Source organism: Felis catus, chromosome C1 (assembly GCF_018350175.1).
Source record: "Felis catus isolate Fca126 chromosome C1, F.catus_Fca126_mat1.0, whole genome shotgun sequence".
Classification (NCBI taxonomy): Eukaryota; Metazoa; Chordata; class Mammalia; order Carnivora; family Felidae; genus Felis; species Felis catus.
In genome coordinates this window covers 192,677,941-192,701,795 of record NC_058375.1, presented here as the reverse complement: position 1 = coordinate 192,701,795, position 23,855 = coordinate 192,677,941, and the positions used below count along the sequence as shown (strand labels likewise).

Here is a 23,855-nt window from a genome sequence, read left to right as displayed (position 1 = left end):
CCTCAAGGGACAGTGCTCTCTCTGCCTTCCTTCCCAAAGTCCTTCCCACAGTGACACAATTAAATGGGGAACCTGTGCCAGGCGCTTTTTAAGTTCAAGGAACAAAATACAGAAGTCAGACAAGACAGGAAAGTTATTTCATACAAATGAAAACTTTAGAGGTGTCTGGCTTCAGGGAACATTTGAGCCAGGAGCTTAAATATGTCAACAAGTGCAGGTGGATGGGATGCCCTTCTGAGCTTAACCTAGACCACATGAGCCCCAAGATCATGTGTGAGATTCAAATAGAAATAAAGGTTGTTGGAAGGGGAAGAGAAGACACTGGATGCTTAACAGGGTCAACAAAAAATCACTTCAAAATTCTCAACAGGGGACAGAGGTATGTGATCTGAAGTCTGAATGATCCAAGGTCATAGCCAGACTAGGTCCATTTCGGGAAAATCAGGGCGGAGGTCTGGTTTTGGGGTTGAAACTGAAGAGATTACAACGGCCAAGAGGGAGCTCTGGGAGTTGTCTGAAAACTGGCCTGACATAATTCATCCCTGTGCCCTGAACATTCTTTCTGTCTCTTCAGGGAGGGCAGGGCTGCATTCTTGGGATGGCATGGGACTCCCACTGGGGAGCTGGGTGATTCTGGTGTCTGTAGGGTGTGGGGAAGGGGTGGAGGTGAGAAAGCAGCCCAGCCAGGACTAGACCATCCCTCTGGACAGCTGTCCTCCTGTGAGAGCTGGCCAGTGAGCAGGACCCCGGACCCTGGACCCTGTCCAATGTTCTCTTGTTCTTCTTCATGGCTCCTGAGCATCTGTCTCTCCCTCTTGTCACCACTACCAACCCTCAGCTCAGGTGGGAGTTGCTGGTGCCTGGGCCACTGCCAGAGCCTGCAAACTGGTTTCTCAGCCTTGCTTCTCACCAGCCCCAGTGCATTCTGTGCCGGGGTACTCACCTCTGACACTAGGTTTGTTATAATGTCATTTCCCTGCCCGAAGGCCTTCAGTGAGCCCATGCTGCCTTCAGGACCAGATCCAAGCCCCTAATCTGGCTCACGTAACACCTCCTCTGAGACCCTTTCACTGTGCCCATCATTCCCACCTCCAAAACCCAATAGCACTGAGAGTCTGTCCCACTTAGTTGGAACCACCAGCCTTTTCTGCTTTCCATCATTAATTATGGTTTGTGTGTCTGTTTCCGTACTCTGATTCCACAATACCAGAGGACAGAGAAGGGCACGTCCAACCATTGCCCCAGGTACAGCTCTACACTGACTATGTGTAGTCAGTGGGTAAGCAAAGAACATTTGTTCATTGGGGTTAGACTCTTTGGCTTGGAGTCTTGGTCATTTAGGACTTTCTTGTTGTAATATTTTGTAATCTCTAGAAATGTGGGCTTGAATTATGAGCTAAGAAGGAGATGAATGGGAGATATTTTCCCACTCCTTTCTTACAATTACTTTTCCTTGTCTGCTTGAGTTTATATCAGCATCAGTATCTACCTCTGACTTAACTTACCAGGAGATGCTCTTAAAACCTACCAGTGTGCGTTTCTAGAATTCAAATGGGCATATGAATTGAAATACCAAATTTGTCATGCCTCCAGCACGCAGGCTTAGAGGAGGATGTCAAGCAACAACAACACAACGGCAGCATGCGTGCATGCACGCGTGCGCACACACACACACACACACACACATGGAGCATGCATTTAGGACCAGAACAATTTTAAAGGGGAGATTTGAAGCATTAAAAAATGACATAGGAATATTCTTTGTTGACTCTTATCCATTTCACTCCTCGGTAGTGATGAGGCCAAAAATCACTGCCTGAGGGCTCTCAGCATCCCTGTCCTGGAAGTGGGTGGATGTTGACTTCCCTAACAAGTATAAGTCTCAAAAGGGACAGCCTTTCGCTTCAGCACGTGGGAAAAGAGGCTCTGTCAGGTGACTTTTGGCCGGAGAAATGGTGATAAGGCTGCTGGGTTCCTGGAGGAAGAACAAGACGCAACGGAGTCAGGTGTAAACCTGATATTTGGAGTTTCCCGACAACTTGGGTTGGTCAAATGCTGAATCCTCATTTATGTTCAAAACAAATGGGACCTCATTCTGTGACCAAAAGAGACTGCTCAGGTGTGGTGTTGCTCCAGAGGCAGCCAGGCAGAAGCCACCTTCCCGCACGGGGACAGGCCCCCAATGTGAGGCAATCTGCTGGTGGGAACAGAGAAATAAAGGGCAAGGGGTTGATAGGCCCCCAGAATACTTAATCCTGCTCTCCTCCCTCCTTCACCAGAGAAGCAATGGACTGGAAAATTCGTGCTTCGAAAAATGCCTTCTTTTCTGGTACTACTACCTGAAATGCTGTGGAATTGCTTGGTCTCGTCTTGGAGGGTGGGTGGGCGGGTGGTGCCTTCGGGTCAGTAGACAGCAGGGCAGATCCTGGGTCTGTCTGTGTCAGGGACAGGGGCTGCGTTTACCAAAATGTTTATGCAGATGGAGACTATCGTCCTTGGTCCTGAGACACACAAGTCATAATTGTCGTTAGGGGCTGACTTGTGTCCTCCTCAAATTCATATGGTGAAGTGTAACTCCTAGGACCTCATAATGCTACTGCATTTGGAAATGGGGCCTTCAAAAGGGTAATTAAGGAGAGATGAGGTCATAGGGGAGGGCCCTAATCCCCTGGGACTAGTCTCCTTACACACCCAGGAGACCATGTGAAGACAGGAGAAAGCGGCCACCTACCAGCCAGAGAGAAGCCTCGGGAGAAATCAATCCTGCTGACACCTTGATCTTGGACTTCCAGCCTCCAGAGCTGTGACAAAATGAGTTTCTATTGTGGAAGCCACCAGATCTGGGGTACTTTTTTATGACAGCTGGAGCAGGTTAACGTGATTGAAGTTGAAGGAGTGGAGCGAGACAGACTTAAAATGGAGAAGCACAAGTTCTGGGCAGCCCTGGGTTTTATTATGAATGATAAAGGAAGGAATGCAATCATTCATTCAGCACATACTTTTATTTCAGACCCTGGGTGGGTAGCACGTAGAGGCTGGAAGAAGCCCTTCCTTTCACTGTCCCCAGTAGAGAAAACAAAGCATACCAGGGAAGCTTAATAACCTCTGCCCACCAGCTGCTGGCCTCCTGCCTCTGGGAGGCAAGGATAAATCTGGTGATCCACTGACTACTCAACACGTAACAATGGCCACTGGAATGAAATTACTATTGTCTTTTCACATTTCCACTGGACCTAACCTTGCAGGTCCAGTGTTATGTCTCCGCTTCAAGTTCTCAGCTTGAACATGAGCCCTCGTTCAAATTGCGAATCATCAAAATAGATAAAATATTTAGTGTCTTTTTATTGCCCCTCTCGGCAACGTGCAAGGTCCTGGTTGGCCTCATGCAAGGGGTATGGACAAGCCACTGGCTCACTTAGCAGCGCTTATAGGCTGCTGGCAAATGGCTCTGGCAGGTGGTGTGGTGGAGGGGGAGGGCTTTCAGTCTGTCCCTGGGGACCCCGCGAGTGTCTCCGGGTAAAGTACCATCTCTCAAGCTTGAGAAGCCCAAGCTTCCTGCCCGCCCCCCCCCCTCCTTCAGCTTATTTTTCTCTCCTGACTCATGTCTGCTGCCTCATTTGAGTTACTGTGCAAACGTTTAGCCAAGAAGCCATACCAGGCCTTGCGTTTATTTACGACCGCCCCAGGACTTTACAGCTGAGGCACCGAGGCAGCATTCCATGCCGAGCCTTCTGGTCAAATAAGGACAAAGTGAACCACGCCTTCCACTCTTGGCACTGAAGCACGTCCATTAGAATGCTGTGTGCCAGACGCAAAAGCCTCCCCTACGCTGGGCCAGTCTTCCCTGGCTCCCCAGTGACCCCCAAATCTTGGAGCCGTGAATTAGAAGAAAGAAGCGCAGAATATTGCGCGGGGACCGGGGTGCCGGAGGACCGGAAGGCTTTTGTTTCTTCCCCTTTCTGGGCTTCCTGCAGGAAGTTGATTGCGCATTCTCCAAGTTCTAAGGCAAAAGTGCTTTGCCATTATGCAGTCTGGTTTGTCAGCAGGGAGCCTTCTAGAAAAACTCAAGGAGAAGCAAACAACACGGTTGGTCTAAGACACATGTGTCCGCGTGCACACGCATGCATGCACACCCACGAAAGAGCCAAAGAAACGGAGATGGATGGGGCTGCCGTCTTGGAGGGATGATCAGCCTCGTGGCAGACATAAAAACTCCCCACAGGAGGAGATTATAAACCAATGGGGGGCGGGGGTACAATTACACATAAAACTACTCTGACGATTCCAGACCAAAAAAAAATGGTTTGGACAGTCAGCACTGTGGCTAAGCTTTGGTGACCAGATGAGTGAGAGCCTTTAGAAGGTTCTGATGCTTTGCTGTTACTCCATTTGCTCAATAAAAAATAAGCCGGGGGGTGCCTGGGCGGCTCAGTCGGTTAAACGAAACGTCCGACTTTGGCTCAGGTCATGATCTCAAGGTTCTTGAGTTTGAGCCCGGCACCGAGGTCTGTACTAAGAGTTCAGAGCCTGGAGTCTGCTTTGGATTCTGTGTCTCCCTCTTTCTCTGTCCTTCCCTCTGCTCATTCTCTCTCTCTCTCTCTCTCTCTCTGTCTCTCACAAAAATAAACAAACATTAAAAAAATTAAAAAGTAATGAAAATAAAGAATATGCCTAATTTTGCAGCAGTTAGACCTACTGTGTGCAAAACCTCAGAGACAGGGTCTGGGGGAAACAGTGTCAGCTGTGGCCGTGCATGGACCCCAGCCTGCCTGCAGAAGGGGCCCAGTGCTATCAGATGTGCACTGCAGGAGGGGTGGTCAGAACGAGAGAGCAAACAAAATAACGAGCACGATCCTGCCTCGAACGCTCTAAGTGCTTTGCGGCCATTTGAAGACAAGAGAGTAAACAACCTCCCATCTCCTTCCTATACATTAGTGCTCGGCAAATATTTGGATGATCTCGGCAGGGACGGTTTTCAAGGAATCCTTGTGGGGTGGGGACGGAGAAGGCTTCTTTATAAGATAAATATTTATAGCTAAAATAAAAGAGCTAAAGGAAAAGGAAATGGACTTTAGACTTCCCATAGATATTTTCTTATCTCTTGGTCATTTCCTTTTGGGGACATTGCTTCCTGTCCCATCCTCTCTGCCCCCGGCCCTCCACCTGCTCCTCTTGTCTTGTCTCTAAGGGAGTTCCTGCCATTCCCAGCTGTCCCCAGGAGTCCAGGATCCTCACTCCTGCTGGCTCGGTGAGGTAAAAAGGGCCTGCACTCCATCCGGTAATCAGCTTTCAGCCCAGCACTATCTATGGGGTTTCCGAGAGTCTTTGCGGCACACATACTTTCACAGCTTGGATAACAAGGGCTTTCTGCCTCATTCTGCTTCCCACCCTTCTTCTTGGTCCCCCGCCTCCTTCCTCCTGCTGCTCAGACTTTATCTAGCCAGCAGCCTTCAGGAGCCCTGGGGACTCCCCACCACCAGGGGCAGCTGGGAGGCCACACAACTTGCACGGAGCACAGACCCTTGCCCACAGCATGGCTGGGATGTGAACCGCCTGCATGTACAGCAGGGATACACGTTCCTGAAGGATCCTTTTTGGGGGAGGGAGAAGGAGAAGGAGGAGACAAAAGGAGGACAAAAGGAGAAAGGTGGACAGCTCAGGACCGCACTTCTTTATTGTTCATTTCCAAATGGGATGGCAGAGCTCTGTCAAGTCCACAGGGGCTGTGTCTGGCATGAGTCAGCAACCAGTGCAATTTACTGCCAGTTGATTAAATTAGCATTTGTTATAAGCCAGAAAGGGGAGGGGGGTGTTGTGTGCAGGGATAGATGGAGAATGAAGAAAATCTTCTTCATGCCTTTTGAATTATTTATGGCCTGGAACTTTACATGCTAAAACCTAACCAGACTTGATAGAGAGAGCCTGGGAAGGATTCTCTCTTCCCTTAAAGCCACAGAGCACATGCTTTTGGTCTCCTTGGAGGACTAGGAGAGTGCTAACAATGACAGACTCTACCGGAGCGAGTGGAACTCTCCATTTTGCTGTGACCTTGAAAACAGATACGCTGCACAGAAATCCTGCTTCCACTAGGCACAGGAAGACTGAGATTTCTCAGTAAGCTTTTGAGCAATGGATGTGAATGTGTGAATGCATTCCGCTTGGATTCTGCCGAGTGGGAACGTGGGACGGCCGTCAGATCAGTGGACAAAGGATAGGTCTCTTGGATTCCGCCCCTGGCTCCCAGCCAGATGGGAAAGAAACAAAGACTCCAGAGCTCTGCCTTCCTTCCCCCATGCGTCTCCCTCCTTCCTCCCTCCTCTACACGCCCCCCCCCCCCTTCCCCTGCCTTTACCGCCTTGCAGCCCAGTATTTGGAGAGAGTCTGCTGACTCCTCTCACGTTTTGGGAAATCATGTGTAATTGTTTAAGATGTAAAAACGAAGTGATTCAATCTCAGAAAGGGGCTCCCCTTTTGGGAGGTGGGTGCCTGCAGAAGAGCACGAATTCCACGCAGGGTGTGTGCGCAGGGAGCCTGGCAGGGTGGAGGGGAGCAGCGTGTGGAGAACACCTGGACACACTCCAGCTGGGCATCAGGGTGGCCTGGCGGGCGTCTTTGGTCCGTGGCCCTTCTGACTGCTGGAAGAAGCAGGGCAGCCGGCACACCAGCCCAGAGGAGCTGCCTCTGTTCATAGTCAAGATCTGAAGCTTTTGTCCGGTGAAAAGGCAAACTCTTGGGGTCCTCCTATAGACTCACAGTATACCTCCAAAGCTGCTACTTCAGGATAGGGCTCCTTCTCCTTACCTGAAATGCTGCCCGTGGACCGCACCGGAAGGCAGGCTTTTCGCCCAGAAGCAGGTGACTCTATCCCGAGAGGTGCAAGAAAAAAAGAGCCAGGGGAGAGTGGCTGAATGAGGCGGGACAGAAGCAGCGTGACAGATAACGGGACTGGAGTGAGACAAAGAGTGGAGATGGGTGCTTTGGTTAAAAAAAAAAAAAGGAACGCAATCCTTTCCTCGCCTCATCACTGCTAGCTCGGTTTACCCACCAATGCAATATGTATATAAAACCTGAATCCAAGGCTGACCTTTCAGTAAGAGCTGAGTCATTTTTTTTCCAGTCGCTAACATAAGTCTTACATTTTCAGCTGTGGATAAGCTCAGCAACGCAGGCGATGTCCACTGGAGTCCTGGCACATGCAAAATGACCTACGAATTTATAGTGGACAACGGAAAGGATCACAGTGTCGAGCCCCCGCGCGGGGTTTCCCTGTGCCCCCATCTCAGCACCAAAAGGGGTCCATCCTAGGCCACAGGGGAAGGGCTCGCTTCCTACAGCCAGGATACCGTGCACTGCCCTCTTGTTCCATCGCTGCACCAAGAAGCAAGTTGAGGTCATTTTCATAATTGAGGCAAAACCTCCCTTTCTACTCGAATTACCGAGATATTTCAGGCAAATGTAGATTTCCAAAAAAAAAAAAAAAAAAAAAAAAAAAAAAATTAAATGGCGCAATTTGAGTTTGGGAACTCATTAAAAAGCAGTGAGACTTCCTGTATTGCATCAATTAGAAACAATTTGGAGGGAAGAGAGGTTGCTTTTTTTCCTCTTAAAGAAATTATCTGGAAAATTACCCAGGTCTTTGCTTCCTCTTTTCTGATGAGATCTGGACAGGCTATGTTAAGTACAATAACCTCATTAGGACAGGTTGAGATGATAAAACCAGGAGAGGAAACCGAGAAGCCCAAACCCTGTCCTGAGGCTTGCCTCCAGCCTGCCTCGCCTCTGATAAATCAGTTCATCTCTCCAAGCACTAGCATCTTTTCCTTTTTCCCCCACTGAAATGGAGCCAAACCCCTTTGCCACTTGTCTACTTTATAGGAATGCTCTAAAAATTAATATTCACTGTGAACCTAGGAGAACCTCAAAGGAACGATCCTATCTCAACGCAAAACATGATCTGTTTTGTTTCGTCTGTCGCTCTGAGTTGGCACTGATACATCGTTCAGAATCTTTCTAAAAATCTCCTTTCTGTTTCTGACCCCCATGACCCATAATGATTGGAAACAGTGTAGTGGAATAAATCCACGAAAGAAATGTTTTTTTGCCTGTCCATCAACTCACCAATAGGGTTGAAAGTGACTGTGATCATTTTAAGTGGTTCAATGAATGTATAAGCCACGTACTATGGAAGGAGCCCCAGTCGCTGCCAATCTTACCCTTCTTTGCCCAGGTTTTTCTTAGTGTTCGAATTGGTATGGAAAGGAGGGTGGAGATTTGGGTCTTAGGGATTTGGGGAGGTGAGTCATGTTGAGGAGCTATGTGATTTTACTTACTCAATGCTTCTAGAATCTATCCTCACCCTTTCCATCCCTAATACCCTACTCTGACTCAGGCTTTTATGGTCTCTTGCCTGGATGTCTGAAGCCCCGTTGGAGCTGGCCCTCTTGAGTACGGTGCTACCTGCTAAGCAGTTCTCCCTACTGCTGCGAAAGAGTCCTTCCAGAAAGCAGGCTTCGCCAAGTCGGTGCCTCCATTGTCCAGAAACCACAGTCCAGGCTCTCCCAGGGGAGGGACTTCCACGCTCCGTCAACGCTTTGGTGACCTGTGCATCCAGCTTCACTTCCTGCCATTCCCGGCCCTGCACATTCCTGTTCGTGGACGGCAAACTGCCTATGCTTTCTTGACATGGACCGTGCTACTGTTTACCTTTGGGCCTTCGCTCTTGCCATCCTGTCTGTCATGGGTATCTCAGAGCGAGCAGACAAAAACAAACAGCAAACAATCAAGGAGCACCCTTAGCTCTTCAATCATCCTCAGGACTCACATCAGGCGGTATGGGGCACGTACCCTCTGCGCCTCGCTCCCCTTTCTTGTGTTCTCCTCCAGGGTAGGGCTGTCTTCTGAACCCCCCCCACCCCCCACCCCCCACCTTGGGCAAGGCTGTAGCATCAAGGTGGCATGTAAGGTTATATGGATCTTGATTATATGTGCATGTCTACCCTCTCTGAGAAGAGGGAACTTGTCTTTTTCATTTCTGTATCTTGAGTAGTACCTGGCTCAAGAAGGGACCCAGTAAATCGTTACATACACCCCTCTTAAGTAGCTTCTATGTGTAAGGCACTGTGTTAAATGTTTGTGGAGGAAGTTTCCAATGCTACGCTGTTCAAAGAGAAAAACTGGTAAGTATATCAATGCATATTTAAATGAATTCCTTATTTTCCTTTGAATGAATGATCCAGAGTTATGCAAATAATTAGCAGTTGGGGGGAACCCTGTGTCAACAGCGGGCCATCTGGCAGTGTGAAGTCATAGCAGGTTGCTTCGCTTCGCTGCCACCACTCTGGGCCTGGGGCTTTCTTGTGGCTGTGGCCTTGGGTATAGAGACCTCCCCCTTCTCTGGAGTTCTCTGCCTTGTGTTCTGTTGCCATGGCAACAACCCACTTTTCATTCTGGACTTCCTGCATAGGAGAAGGGAATCTTTTACTACCAGGGCATAAACGAGGAGGGGTTATTCGAGAAGTAAGTTGACAAGGTTAATCATCAACACATTATACTAGTTCCATAAATCCTGCTTGAGCGGTAGGGGAGTTTTTTAGATGTTTGCGGCAGTCCTGAAAAATAGATTCGCTGTCCGGATATGAGATTTGGGGTACCCTTTGTTTAGATATCTATGTGCCTGTTGTGATTCTATTTTTAATGAGAAAAATATTTTTGCTCTCCAAGTATATGGAAAACCTATTTTCAGTAATTCAGTGTATTAAAGACGAGAGCAAAATTTCTAGGAGGAAGGCTGAATGATCTTGCAAGGTGTGGAAGGCTGGGATAAAGCAAGATACTAACACCTGTCCAACTCTATAATAAGGCTGTTCAAATCTGTTAAGGGATTATGTGGAAACATAATAATGTATCATTTGAATACTTTATCTGGAATAGAGTCACCTTTAAAAAAAAGAAATTGCTAGCAGACTTGCTTTCTGCATACCTTTCTGTATCCAGGCCTGAGAGTGCAGGTGTCTCTTGCAGAGACTGATTCACTGTTTGGGGACTACAGAAGTCTGATACAGAGACGCCATGTGCTCTAGGCAAGATGTCTTAATCTGGCTGTGTGAGCCCAGCCTCCTTGTAGCTCAGCATCTTTTCCCTTTCTCCCAGAAGAATCGAATTTCTCTTTCTAGTTCAAATACGAGCTTACCCCTGGCCTAGGCTGAGTTCCCTTTGACTTTTTACCAAGGCAGCTTCTCTTTTCCAGTGTCCAGCTTTTACTCCCAAGACAGATGGAGACCTTGCTTTGTCGAAGGGGCAGATCTCTGTTGAGTTTCACGGAACGATGCGGTTCTCTGTCTTATGCCTCCTCCCGATGCCTGGGTTCCCCTTCTCTCCAATATGCCTCGCAACTCCAGCCCATTTGTCTTCTCTCGAAGGAGCCAGACAAGATTCTCATTTATTCACTTGCAGTCAGCTACCCACATCGCACAGAGACGCACAGCATGCGTGAGCATTATTATACCAGGGGCATCGTATGCTCGGGCATGGGCCAGGGAGCAGTGGGGACTTGGCTGGCAGGCTTATCTGTGACAGACGTGATCAGTAGACAGTTTTTCTGTCAAAAATGAAGGTGATGCTTTGCTTACTAGGCATCATTCTTGGTGGCTGCCCTGAGTGGGCCGCCATATTTCATTCCCTATGACTCAGTAGGTAGCCATAGCCATTTGGATTGGGGGGCAGCTCATGGACAGAGCCAATTGGACTTTGTGCGCTGGGATTCTTAAGAAATCCCAGTGAGGTAGTGACCAGTGTGAGTTTGGAGTAGCCAAAGTGGGCCATGTCCAGGCTGTAGGTACAAGGGAGTAGGAGTTAGGATTAAGTAGAAGCTGTTGGGTACAAAAAGGCAACACAGAGCATACAGAAAGAATAAACTAGTTAGTAGGCAAAGGAGAACAGAGTATATACACAAGAGGGGGAAGAGAAATACTAAGAGAGTCAGAGGGAGGTGTAAAGAGAAGAGTGGAAAGAGGAGGGTGGAGGGAGAGAAGGAGAGAGAGAAGGAAGTGGGGAGAAAGTTAGACGGAAGGAGGGAGAAAGGGAAAATCCTTAATCTGCTTCCATTCCATTTGGATTCCCATGGAGTAGCATAAACCAGTACTTAAAGGAACATTCCTTGAAGCCTGCCCATTTTGGTTCAAATCCTGGCTCCTTACTTGCTAGCTTTTAACCCTGGCAGTTACTCTTTGTTTGTTTTGTTTTGTTTTTACCTTGGCTTCCTCATCTGTATAGTGGGGAGAAGTACAGTATCTCCCTCAAAGGGCTATTGTGAGGAAGAAATCAGCTAACACACGTAAAGCATGTATCACGGTGCCTGGCATGCTGTGTAAGTGTGATCTATTTGTATTACAGAAGATCTTGGTTTCAACAGAATGTCTCTCTTACTACCTCATGGGGCTTCCTGACTTCAATCCCCTGGCCCCCAATCCGAGTTGAACGCATTTGCGGGTATCTGCTCCTTATCATCAAAAACAGCTTAACTGCAATACCTTAAGGGTACTTTCCAGATTTTGAATCTTCTAAAAAGTCATATTTTCTTTGGCATTTTATAAATTTAGGATAAAAAGAGAAACTGTGGGCCTTGTGGGAACAGAAATAGTCAGAGAGAAAGAGGAGGCTTTCGAAGTGTGTACATTGTCCAAACAAGCCATCTCTCATTTGGGCAGGCAGAGTGGAGGGGGACCTTCCCCCCCATCTGGGGTTACTTCTGGGGGCCGAACGCCACATGAACAATGATGCTTTCTTTTATGGCAGGTTTCCTCGCTTCTTCCGTATTGAATAGACATGCTCCCTCCGATTTGCTTCCCTCCAGCATATTGCTTCATTTTTACCCTAAAGCTTGTAGCCTTCACACTACTCACCTCGTGTGATTGTGTTGCAAGTGTTCTTACAAGGGCTGGCGACACTGTTCCACTTCCAAACCCTGAGCACAAAGCCCACGGAGGGATCCCACAGTGGCTAACACTGTCCCAGAAACCTAGCTTGTGTTTTGCCCACCCGGAGAGGAGACCCCTGCTGTGACAGCATGCTGAAGGCCTGTATTGTTTGCTGAAGCTGCCTGGCCAAAGTGTCGCAAACTGGGTGGCTTAACAGAAATTTATTTTCTCGGAATTCTGACGAGAGGTCTAAAATTGAGACATGGCGCCCTTCCGAAGGCCATGAGGCCGCGAGCGAGAGTCGGTGTTTGCCTGTCTCCCGGCTTCTGGTGGTTGGCTGACCATCTTTGGTGTTCCTTGTCTTCTGCTCCATCAACCTGATCTCGACCTTCGTTTTCACGTTGGCGGTCTCCCTGGGCGTTGGGTGTATCTCTGTTGTTCTCTTTTTATAAGACGCCAGCCATATTGAATTAGGACCCACCTTGATGGCCGCATTGTAACTGGATTACCTCTGTAAAGACCCCATCTCTAAATCAGGTCTCATTCTGAGATACCAGGGTGAGGACTCCAACATAACTTATTTTATTGACACAGTGCGACCCATAACACTGATATATCTGAGGAGTGAATGCTGAAATGGCTCCTGGGGTTGACAGGTGGGTGATTGGGTATAATGCTGGTTTCCTGATAATGGTGTTCTTGTGAAGTAAGCCCAGTGACTGTAGCAGTTGTAAGTCATACCCTCATTGCTTAACACTCTCTTGGCTTTTGTAATTTCACACCCTCTTGGTTTTTCTCTACTGGCTTTTCTTCCTTAGAATCCTCGGCTGGACCCCTAAGTGTTGCTTTGCCTCGGGATCTGCACCTTGACTCCTCTTCTTCTCCATCCACATCCTTACTTTGGGGAATCTCATCCAGTTCTGTGGCTTTAAATACCATCGTTAGAGTCATGTCTCTCAAATGTATACCCCTACTCTTAAGCCCTGGTCCATTTTGGAAACCCACACTCATATACTCTGTTATGTATTGCTTTATAGTCATATTCCCTTAGATGTTGAAGAGGCCTCTCAAACTTTTAATGTCCAGCACTGAAATCTTGATTTTCTCCCATAAATATGCTCCTGCCCCTGTGTCCTCTGTCTCAGTAAATGGCACCTCTGTGGCTAGTCTAGTCCTAGGAATCCTCCTTGGCCCCTTGCTTTTCTCCTCCATTCAGCCCAACTGCAGACATGTAGATGACCGTTGCTTTGAGACCTCCCCAGCGCCTGTGTACCTCTCACCATCCCTGTGGCCCCCATGGTGCTCCAGGCCTCCAACATCTCTTACCTGTGTGACCGCAAGAGCCTCCTAAATGATCTCCCTCCTTCTACTCTTGTTGGCCCATCCTTCCTGATGGTTCAGATTCATGTAGGTCAGATCCTGTTCCTCCTTTGCTTTAAATTCTCCACAGGCTCCTCATTGCACTGAGAAGAAAATACAAGCTCTTTCCTCTGACCAAGTAGCCCACAATGGTCAGGCCTCTGCCCACCACTCTCCCACTCCTTGTAGAAAGTCGTCCAAGTCCGTTCCTTCTTGAGGGCTCCCACTAGCTACATCCTCTTTCTAGAGAGCTCCTCTTTCACATGTTCAGTTGACTTTACTTCTTCTTGTCGTTTATGTCACAGCTCAAACTTTACTTCCCCAGAGAGGCCCTCCCTGACCACACAACATAAAGCACAACCACACCCCATGTATTTCCTGATTAATTTTAATCCTAGCACTTATCGCTGCCTGCTATGTTTTTATTTATTTACTGCCTGTCTCCTCCCACTAGAATAGAAGCTGCATAACAGTAGGTACATTGTCCTACTTACCCATTTTATGTCCTTAGGGCCTGAAGCAGTGCCTTGTACAATTTAAGCATCAACGTGAATTTGTCGAATGAATGAATGGACATTCTGGGCAGGAAAGGTGAAGGGAACCTATGGTTAGAATATGTACCACGTGTCAGGCATGGTTCAAGCCTTTACTGCCAGGATTCACTTTGACCTTCATAAAATCCTTTAAATTATGTGTTCTTTCCCTTTGACAGATGAGGAAACTGAGGCTTTGAGAGACTAAGGAGACTGATCCAACAGCTCATAAATTACAGAGCTGAAGTTCTAACTGGTTTCCACATGTTTTCTACTATGACATAAACTGGAAGTGAGAAGTGCATCATATAACCGATGTTTCAGAAATAAAAGTGAAAGCAAGTGATTGAAAAGTATTAGGTACAATGGTTGCTTCTGGGTCAACTAAAGAAGCTACTTTTTTTGACCTAATCTTTCTAAAACTGGAAAGTTTAATTGGAGGATTAAAGATTTCCACAGTAGAAGTTGTGCTAAGGACAGATAACCTGAAATGGAAGTTTTGACTTTTAATGAAAGGAAACTTATTAAAAGCAAAACAAAAAAGTGGAATATTTTTATTATTATACTGTTTTGGGATTCAGGACCAAGAGACACATTGTATGTCATGATTGGTGGCGGTGGTAAGGGTGGGGTGGAGGGAGCGTGAATGGTTTTCCAACATGCTCTATGCCTAGTACAGTGCTACCTGGGCGTAGCACCATGGCAGGTGCTCAAGAATATTTGTTGAGTGAATGAATGGGGAGAAATAAGATATGCAAGTCTTTGCCTCCTCCCTCTTCACAATGCTCTTCATTGCTCTTCACAATGAGCAAAGGTGGGATGGGGAAACTTCAACTGGCTGGGTGACTGGAAACAAGTTAAGAGACCTCACCAGGTTGCATCAGCAAGCCCCTGTGCTCAAAGTGTGTGGACGTTCCTCTCCCGGTTCCTAGGGTGAATCCCCCCCCCCCACCTGCATGCTTGTTTATCCCTCTTATGCCTGTGAGGGAGTGAAGATGTGATGTGTTACTTTGTAAAGATTGCCGACTCTCTCTTATTATCCTCTAATGACCCAGCATCCATCTTTTGTTGGTTGTGGTTATGTTTTGGGAGAGCATGATTTAATCCATGATGCAGTGCATTCTTGGTGATAATGAGCTATGAAGAATGGGGTCCTACTGTAATTTATTTCAGTATTCAATAGATTTCAAATTACTGTATAGAAATACCAGGAATAATCTCATGAATAAAAGAAATAAAGGGGGAATTTATGCGATCTTTACATTCCCTAAGGAAATAATTCAAGTACAAAAAGAAGAAACTAAATTTAGGTAATCAAAAATCAAGGTGTTTATAGAAGAGCTGTTGTTTTGCAAGATCTGAAATAAGCATGTGGAATGCAGCAAAAAGTGGGAAGGGTGCCAGTTTACAGGAAGCCAGTAGCATGAACCAGTACAACTGTTTGCCGAGAAAATTATCCAGGTCAAAACAAAGTAGGTGATTCAATTTACAAAGGACATAAAAGACAATAGGAAAAGATTCTTTATATACCCAGCAGAAAGCACCAGGGAAGCTTTACCTCCTGATTAGATGTGGGGATGTCAGGGTAGGTAACACCAAAGACGTATTTTAATGGAAAGTTGTGCTAACACTGGGATTGTAGGCCAGGTTCCCCCGGCAGTAGACTCTGCAGCGGATATTTGCATGCAAGTGTTTTGGGGGCAGTGCGGTGGGAATAGCCCCTGTTTGGAGGGTGAGGGGATTGAACAGTGATGCACCCGCAACAGAGGCCTCAGTGGGTTTTACCTGGAGCTCTGGAGCTGGGATGGCCCTTCAGAGATGTCCCAAGTTGAGACAAGGGGATGGGGCCTTTGTACCCCTATACCAACCAGTTAATCAGACGTGCACTGTTCCCAGGAGGGGGCATAACCTAGAGTAAGGCAGCTCCCTTCTGTAATTCCTGGGGAGGAACTTAGCTGTGAGCCTTCAAGAGCTAACACTTTTGGCAGCTGGAGGAAGAGAGGGCTCAGTCTCGAAGGGGTGGGGCCTCCACAGAGCACCATAGTGTCTAGTCTACTGGAACCAGCACTGAGGGCTTGAAAAGGAAAAAGATGATAGACTATTGCCTAACATAAGATACATACATTTTCTAAAGATTTTATTTTTGAATAATCTCTACACCCAACATGGGGCGGGCTCAAACCCACACTCCTGAGATCAAGGGTCACACGCTCCACCAACTGAGCCAGCTAGGCATCCCTGCATAAGATATTTTCTAAATGTGATTCTCTGTTGACCATCCACTTTTCCCGGGGTCACTACAGTAACCTTACTACAGCTCTCTTTCACTTGCATGCTTGGCCCCCTTTAGACTACAGGTGGAACAGTCTGGAAACACAAATCAAATTCTCTCATATCTTTGCTTAATATCCTTCCTGATTTTCTATCTTTCGTATTATAAAATCCCAACTCTTTGGCCTGCCCTTTAAAAATAGGATGGCCATATAATTTATTATGCAAACCAGGGCACTTTTGAGAATAAAGAGCCTTATCAGTAATTACTCAGGGCCAACGGTCTAAACGAGGACTGTTCTTAGCAAACTGGGATGGATGTTCACCCAACCTGTAAGCTTCCTGATAATATGACCACCTCTTACCTTCATTTCACCCTCTTTCCAAAGTCCACTCCCATTTGCCTTCCATTAGGTGCTAGACCAGAAGAGGACCCCAGGGCCCTTGCATTCATCACTTCCTTCTACTCACTTTTTAAGGCTGTCCCTCCCTCTTGCACTCTCCAGAGCTCAGCTTAAAATGTTCCTATTCAGAAAGGCTGTCACATTTATTTTCCATCATAGCACCTGTTTATTTTATCCATGGTCCTAACTACAATCTGAAATTACAGTCACTAGCTTTTATGCTGTCTTGCATACCAATGTATCCCCAGTGATTAGCCCAGTGCTAGTTCATACATGTTTGGTAGTCAGTAAATACAAAGAAGTGAACGAAGGAAGAGCTTGGGAAATTGTTTTGAAACAAAACAGTGTGTGTGTGTGTGTGTGTGTGTGTGTGTGTGTGTGTGTGTTTTCAGTGAAACACCCAAAGACCAGCAAAGGACAAACACATCACCTACACTGGGAATTGTAGATGTGCCTGCTGACCCTGGAAATGTGGACATAGAAGAATGCAAAACATTAAACAATCAATTTGCAAACACCTAGAGGATCACAAGCTGTTGGATAATAACCAGCAGTTTAGCGATGAAGAGATATTGTCAGAACAATCTAATTTCCTTTTAAGACAGAGGGACCTTCATCAAAAGCATTTATTAAGTGTCTGCACACAGCCAGGAGAAGCCTGTCAGAGGTGGAGGGGCTTGTATTCATCTGTGAAGCATCAGATTTAATATGTGTCTTGACTTCAGCTAAAATCTGATTTTGTTTCTGCGATAATTTCCTTTCACAGGCCAAGCAAATATGAGTTATTTACGGTAGAAAGTGGCAGCAGAAAGTTACAGGGGTGAGCCCAGAATAATTACCAAGGCCTTTAAAAGTTGCCAAAACCCTCATGATTCTAGGTGAAATCAGTTTAAAGGTGAAAAAGGGTGGCCTTTTGTTCAGATCAACTGAGGCTGACTTTTCAGCGCTCTGCCTCCTAGCACCTGCTTGTCCTGGGAAACAGAGTTGCCCTCAGATTAGCAGCTGATTTATTCTAGGTGCATTTGGAATGGTTACCGAATGCCCCTCTCTGAGAGAGGGTCCAAATGAACTATTGGAAGCACAAACTCTGATACTGAGTCACACACAAGCATCAAGGTCAGAATTGTAGGGTAAAAGTCATACCCTTGCAGGGATCCAAAAGCCACATGGATGCTCCCAGATATCGGTGCTAGGCATTGTAACCTTGACTTTTAGACACAGACAACATTTTGGGCCGAGCTGACACAGACTCATCCTAGCATCCAGCCACACAGACCATGCATATGTGTGAATTGAATACAGAGCAAGAAACACTCATGAAATCTTAAAGGTAAAGTCCTGGGAGATGGGACCCTCAGACATAATTTGCGGGTACGATTTGTCCCCACTGTGGGGATGGGCAGGTCACCAGGAAAGTCTCGTCGGCCAATGAGAAGTCCACATCAGAGAAGTCACTAGCAGTACCAGGAAACTGGCCTTAGAGCAGCACTTGACGCTACACAGATTGAAGAGCGAGACAGGATCCTAACCCTGAGAAGCCTCGGTTTGGAGAATATTGAAAAAATGCCTCACATCCATCCACAGGGGGATAAGGTGGTGGCAGCTTGGTTACCAGAAGAAGCCATGTACAGTATTGATGATAGGAGGTCAAATGGGATTTAATGTTTATTCATGGACTCAACTTTTGTAAGAATTTATTTGTGGGTGGGTACTGCAGTGGCTGCTGGGATACCGTGTAAACAGGATGGATGCCATCTTTGTTGTCATGAAACTTATAGATTCCAGAGAATCCTATAGGGATTCACCTGAGGGGTCTTCATATTTCTGGGCCTTTGGAAAATCATGAAATTTGAGGAATAACTGAACCTATGAGAACAGAGATTAAGAGGAGTGGGGACAGCTGGTATTAAGTAATTCAACTATCCAGTGACAGAAGGCTGCTTTGACAGAGAGACCAGAGAATAATTTCACAATCCGTTTTATGTTTGGGGTGTATCATTGTCCTAGAGAGGGCACAAGATATTTGAATGTTTGCCAAATTCAATGGTTTCAGGAAGGTTCCTGTCCTCTGTATCAGTCAGGAGTATTCAATACCATAGAGTAGAACCTCCTTTCTCTCTATTTTGCCCTCTTGATTTTGGTGACACCATATGTCCCTCGTCATTTGCCCCTTCCTTTACTCTCTGTTCCTTCTCAGTCTGTTTTGCTGGAGACTTCTCAGCTGCTCGGCCCATCGGTGGGGGTGTGTCCCAAGGCTTATCTTTGTGTTTCCTGCTTTTCTAATTACTGTCCTCAGTGACCTCATCTAGTCCAACGCCTGTGGCATGTGCATGCCAGTGACCCCCAACCTATTCTGCAGTGCTGACCCCTCCCTAGGACTTTAGGCCCATGTGGCCTCCCACACACTTGGCCTCTCCCTGTCCTAACGGATGGACGTCCCAGACTCAAGCAGCCCGGCCCTCGGGCCTGCCCTTCCCCTGATGTCTTCCATCTTGGTTCATCCAGTGACTGAACAAAGATCTAGACATTACCCTGGATTCCAGTCTCTCCTTTGACTCCACACGTAACTCATCCCAAGACCGATTATTTCTTCCCCTAAACCATATTTCTCTTAATCTTAATTACTGTAACCATGGCCCGAGCTAAATTATTGCAGGAGCTTCTTAACCGATTTTCTTCTTCCACTTTTGACCCTTGAAAACTGCTCTATGTCTGGGAGAGCCGGGGTGGCTCAGTCGGTTACGTGTCTGACTTCCGCTCAGGTCATGATCTCACGGTTCCTGAATTCAAGCCCTGCGTCGGGCTCTGTGCTGACAGCTCAGAGCCTGGAGCCTACTTTGGATTCTGTGTCTCACTCTCTCTCTGCCCCACCTCTGCTCATAGTCCGTCTCTCTCTCCCTCAAAAATAAACATTAAAAAACAACAACAAAACAATGTCTGCCACCAGCGGGATTCATTTAAACATCAATCACATTATGTTAGACTCTTGTTTCAAAAAAGTGATAACTAGGGGTTCCTGGGTGGCTCAGTCGGTTAAGTGTCTGACTCTTGATTTCAGCTCAGGTCATGATCTCATGGTTGTGGGATCGAGCCCCGTGTCGAGCTCTGTGCTGAGCACGGAGCCTGCTTAAGATTCTCTCTCTCTCTCCCTCTAACTTTGCTCCTCTCCTCCTCTCATGCATTCTCTCTCTCTCAAAAATAAATAAATTAAATTAAATTAAATTAAATTAAATTAAATTAATTAAATTAAAAAGTGATAATAGCTCACTTAGTGCATTTGACATGAAAATCTTAATTCTTTTCCTGGCTTAAAAGCCCTCTGTGCTCTGTACCTCCTCTCGCCTAAGTTAAGTCTTTCTTCAGGAAGGAAGGCTTCCCTGGCCATAAAGCCAAAGTAGCCACACAGTTACTCTTTATCACATGCCCTTTCAGCGGCCCTATGTATTACTGCTAGCTGATATTTTTATTATTTTATTGACTCATTTATTTATTTGTGGTTTGTGTTCCCAGACTGGGATGCAAACTCGAAGAGAGCAGGGACCTTGCATCCTCAGAATTTGGAGCAGTACCTGTTACAGAGCAGAAGTTCAACCACGATCTGTGGAATAAATGAGTACGTGGACGCCCGAAGGGTGGTATTACACCATCCCGTCATGCTGTGCCCTCTCCCTGAATCGAGTAAGTGTAACACTTGGCTCTTGCTGTGTTACAAGTCACCCGAAGTTAATGACTTACCACGACAGGCATTTGCTTTTGCTCACAGGTCTACGGCTCAGCCGGGCAGTGCTGCTAACTTGGGCCAGGTTTGGTTGATCCTGATTTGGCTTCCTCGGATCTGCCGTCAGCGGGCAGATGGGCCAAGGGCTGCCTGGTCTAGGAAGGCCTCACTCAGAAGTCTGGCAGTTGTTTGGCTCTCAGCGAGAGTGACAGGGGGACCGGGGCAGTGTCTCTTTCATCCAGCAGCGCAGCTTGCTCCCGTGGTCCAGGAGAAAGAGCACAATCATAGGTGAATCACGGGTCCAAGAGAAAGGGCACAAGTGCTCAATGCCTCTTGAGGCTGAGGCTTAGAACTGGCACACCATCACTGACCCTACATTCTGTTGGTCAAAGTGAGTCACAAGACCAGTCCAGATTTACAAGCGCAGGGAGACACTTACTGGCGGGAGGAAATGCAACGTCACGCTGCAGAGGTGTGGCTTCGTGGCAGGGTGAAGAGTTGGGGACATTTTTGCAATCACTCTACCACATTAAGAACGATGACAAAAAATGGTCACTGCGTCTTGCTACGTTCTCCTTTCCGGACAAGCACATAAAAAGCATGTATAGGGCCCAGAAGCGCTTCTCCTTCAGTCCACAGAGGGTGGGTCACAAGATCCGACGTGTCCTTGGCTGCATAGCTGTGGTGACAGGAGTGGCAGGAACCGGCCCCTGGGCACAGTGCTGTCCACACAAATGTGCAGACTCCTCTGTCGATGATGGGAGCCGCGGGACTCTGGTCCTTCCTGATTCTCCCGCACTGTCATGGGTTCACCACCTAATTCCACACTGCATGTAAGGCAGGGCCTAGGAAGGTTCTAGTGCCTCTGTGAACCCGCTGCAGGGGCTGTAAACATCTGGGCTACCTGTTGTGCCAACTTGCATGCATTTGGTGAGAAACAGTGTTAAATCGAAAAGTCCTCTTTTTTTTTTTACCCCCTTGGAGAACACTCATATGACTCAGAATCAAAAGGCCTTGACACAGGCATCTTAAGAAAACTCCTTAAAAAGTGAGGAGAACAGTATGCTCAGCTTTGTCTGTGCCTTCCGAGCACAGTGGTCTGTCTGCATCCTGAGAGGTTCAAGGCTAAAGCAAAAAGAACAAGTGTTTGTTCCAACAGATAAAGTCTTTCTCAAAAAATGCATACGCTGTCCTGACTATCAAAGTTATTCACCGCACCTCGACGATCGGAAGCTTGTCATTGAATCACGGGATCCAGATGCGAACTCTAGGGGATTGACCGTTGTTGCAGGTCCCCCACTTGGTGGCAAAGCGCTCCCCTGTCCTAGCTCCTTGTCTGAGTCCTCTCTCACCCTCCCAGTTGCCAGCTCAGGTTTAAGAAGTTCTTTCTCCACGCTCAGATGCCGATGACTGTGTTTGATTTGAACATATTGATTCCAGGCAGGTGACAGTGGACATAGCAATTCAGCTGGACAAATATTTAGATCAGTGAAATGTCCTTTGGAATCGCTGGAGCCAAATGTTTCCTTTTCCCAACCATTTCGCTCGGCGACCTACCTCCCCAGCACAGAAGATTCAAATTCTTTCTAAATTTCATCTATTAAGAAAATACTTCTAGGCTCTAGCTATATGATATCTCCACTGGGAGCCTTGTTCTCCTCCATGCACTGAGCAAATCGAATCTGAAACGGATTGAAATGACTCAGCAGCAGGCCTCGGGCCTCGGTGTCTACCTACTCGTGCAGTTCACCAACCTTCAGGGTCCTCTTGCCATCCAGCCGGGAAAGAAAGGAAAAAAGTCAGTGGCCCCATTCTATTGCATTTGAAACTCTTCTTGCTGCCCACGGACACATTCCTGAAGGCACCAGTCATGGATGAAGAACTCCACTGGGGTCAGAGTTGGATCCCACGAGGCTGTCTGGGACTTGTGGGGGAAGCAGCAGAAACACAGTGTTCTTAGTGCCTCTTGCTCATGATTCATGGCTCTCCACCCTGAGCTGCGAGACGTGCCCACATTCACCACAGAAGGAAACAAACTATGAGCTTGCAGGGCCAGGGAGGAAACCAGAGGCATGCCTGGGATGATTAGGCACATGAAAAAACACTGTGGAAAGCTTGGCTCGTCCTCCTCTCTGGCTGGAGATGCACAGAATACAATAGATAATACTGGAATGTGGCAGATGATGGGGCTGACATTGGACGTCTGTGTACAGTGAAGGCTTTCTGTCATCTTTGCTGGAGCAAAGGAAGGCTCTGGATAGCACAGGTGGTTTCATGATGGAACAAAAGGGCCACTGTGGGCATAGTGATTAGGAAGGGCTTCCTATTTCTCTACGTGGAGAGAGCCCACTTCTCTGGACCAATGGAAGCTAAGGTCCTTGATGGTGCCCTAGTTATTGACCTCTTATCACTAGGACAGAACCAGCATGGCTGGTTCTGGTAGATCAGATATCTCCGGACACCCTTAAAAAGGAACTAGGATATTTGGTGCGTGGGCATAACGAATAGATCCCCAAGCTTTACCAGCCAGTGAGCAGGAATAGGTACCATTATGTTTGGTATTCACAACTCCACCAACTCCATGAAAGTTTGCAAAGCTCTTCTCCATCCTCAGCACCCTTTCACCAAAGTGTAGTCCTGAGAGTGCCTAAGGGGTATCTTACAGGGCCCACACATCAGCCCCAGCCTCTGACCTTGACCTGGTTGGCCTCGGTCCTGGCATCCACTACTCCCCAGCTACACAGGCCTTGACAACTTGGCAGCTTTGGTAAAAAAGAGGAGAACCCTTCTCCTTCCATGTGACGATCAGCTACAGAAGATCCGACAGCAGGGTTGCATACGCCCCCGGTTATGATAGGGTTTCATAAGGGTTTATTTCATACACTGAATTCTTTCTCTCCCTGGCACATGCACGTGGAGCAGCTGGGATGGGGTCACCCCACTACCTGCAACCCGTCTGAGTCAGAAGCATGACTTCTCCCAGATTTTTAGCACGTGTTGCTGAATCTGGTTTACACTCCAGGCTCTTCCCGTCACTGTGTGGCCTTTCTCGGGTGCCCTGCTTTCCCTCCATGCAAACTGACTCAGGGTGCCTTCCCTTCCCCACTTCCTCCCATTCCACCTGCTATGCCCATATGTTTGGATCCCGATTGTACACAGAAATCACATGCTCCCTTGAGGTCCCCTCAGGCCCCAGGTAAATCAGTTGGCATAAATACCAGCAGGGATGGGGGTGTCTCCTGGCCTCATCTGCCAGCCACACGCAGACCTGGTTCCAGCGCGGTGGAGAATTTTGTAATTGCTGCCATTCCTATTTGCTGCTTTGTCAGTGGTTTCCTGGTGTCTGGGTCACTGCACTCACAGGGCCACCAGGGTTGGCTCAGTCAGGATACCAGCCGCACGGCATGTCCCAGGGGGCAAGAGCTGTGTTGCCCGTGAGATGCGATGCAGGGTTTGGAAAGCCAGAGCAAGGGCAGCTGAGGCTCAAGCGCTGGTGAGATCTTGTTCAAACCAGGTTGGCCTAAAAAGGGTTGCAGATCCAGGGATCCAGAAGTGGTGCTGAGATCAAGCAAATGGTGTTTGGTGGTGATTTTCCTAAACATCGACGATTGTCTACTACTCACCTGCACAGGCCAGATCTCGCTTGCTCTGCCGA

The 23,855-nt window shown here is 47.4% G+C and overlaps 2 long non-coding RNA genes across 3 annotated transcripts in view; one reads left to right on the top strand and one right to left on the bottom strand.

Moving 5' to 3' along the window:
- The first annotated feature begins 9,184 nt into the window (after nt 1-9,184).
- Nucleotides 9,185-23,855, top strand: part of LOC123379253 — a 39,312-nt gene continuing 24,641 nt past the window's right edge. Inside the window, exons 1-2 of the long non-coding RNA XR_006583493.1 lie at nt 9,185-9,516; nt 19,993-20,160. This is a non-coding gene — a long non-coding RNA (uncharacterized LOC123379253). The remainder of the gene's footprint in view (nt 9,517-19,992; nt 20,161-23,855) is intronic.
- LOC109502828 lies at nt 9,903-22,601 on the bottom strand. Of its 2 annotated transcripts, XR_006583492.1 has the most exons (4): nt 20,218-22,601; nt 13,769-13,876; nt 13,242-13,378; nt 9,903-12,841 (listed from the first exon to the last, which is right to left on the bottom strand). It is a non-coding gene; the product is annotated as an uncharacterized LOC109502828 (long non-coding RNA). The 2 variants fall into 2 exon arrangements; XR_002161688.3 differs by having other exon boundaries at nt 9,903-13,378; nt 20,218-22,600.